This window comes from Charadrius vociferus, unplaced genomic scaffold (assembly GCF_000708025.1).
Source record: "Charadrius vociferus isolate BGI_N301 unplaced genomic scaffold, ASM70802v2 scaffold423, whole genome shotgun sequence".
In the NCBI taxonomy this organism is placed as follows: Eukaryota; Metazoa; Chordata; class Aves; order Charadriiformes; family Charadriidae; genus Charadrius; species Charadrius vociferus.
In genome coordinates this window covers 2,206,936-2,208,082 of record NW_009648149.1, presented here as the reverse complement: position 1 = coordinate 2,208,082, position 1,147 = coordinate 2,206,936, and positions in this window count along the sequence as shown.

Here is a 1,147-nt window from a genome sequence, read left to right as displayed (position 1 = left end):
TGGGGACCCCCTTCAGCCAACTAAGCAACCAGGACGATTCATAATTCATAAGTGCTTCCAGCCATCCAGCTGAATACATTTGGATTAGTTCTCGTTTCTTCGTGCAATCCCTGATTTCATTATTCTCTCCTGCGAGCAAATACACCCACGTTCAGCCCTCTGCAAAGATGCTGTGCCAAGCTTGGCTTTGTCTGGGATTAGCAACTGCCGGGCTTAGGGGATCTCTGCCTTTGATGAACGCTGATTTTCTTTATTGACTGGGGAAGGGGGGTGTCCGTGTGCCCGAGGAGCTCTCCTCTCCTCCCTCACCGGCGATTTCTCCGTGACCATTTGTGGACGGTGGCGTGGAGTTTTCCAAAATGCCTGAAGCAAACTATTTGTTATCTGTATCTTGGGGTTATATTAAGGTGGGTTTAAATCCTAAAGGCTTATAGATGACGGGGGGGGGGGGTGGCTGTGCTATATTGCTTGGAGAAAATATCTGTAAGGAAAACATGCTTTTAAAATTATTATTTATATGTACTGTATGGCAAGAGATAAACATGCGTGTGTACTGTGCATGCGGCATACATGTATGTAGGGGTTTTTTTCTCCTTTGGGAATTCACTGTTGCAGGATAAAATGATGCAGCAATGAAAATGTGTGATTAGAAAATGAGGAGGATCATAGCATGTATATCTGGGTGAACAAATGCTTGAATCCTACATTTTACTGTAATGATCCAAGCAGATCTTCAGATTTATGGCATATTTCTCCTCCGTTACGTTCTGAAGATATGCAGCTGTCTTTTACTTGCATAACTCAAAATGGAGTGAACTTACAAAATTCAGAACAAAAGAAGGTTATGGGATGTGGCATTTAAAATCAGTACAAGAATTTGATCTCTCAGAGAGATTACCTGAAACGTTATTCTCTCATTTCTTATAGAAAAAACTAGTATGCTTCTTTGGAGGAAATTGATTTTGTAGTTTAGCGTACTGAAAAGAAATATCTAGTCATGATGATGCTGAACAGTATCTACATGAAACCATATGTCGCTGACTCCGTTCCAAGTATCTGCAGAATTTTGCTTTTAACATCTTGTTTGTGGACTTGCTTGTGATAAAGCTGTATTAATTTGGAGAAGCATTCAGAAAAATGCCATCTT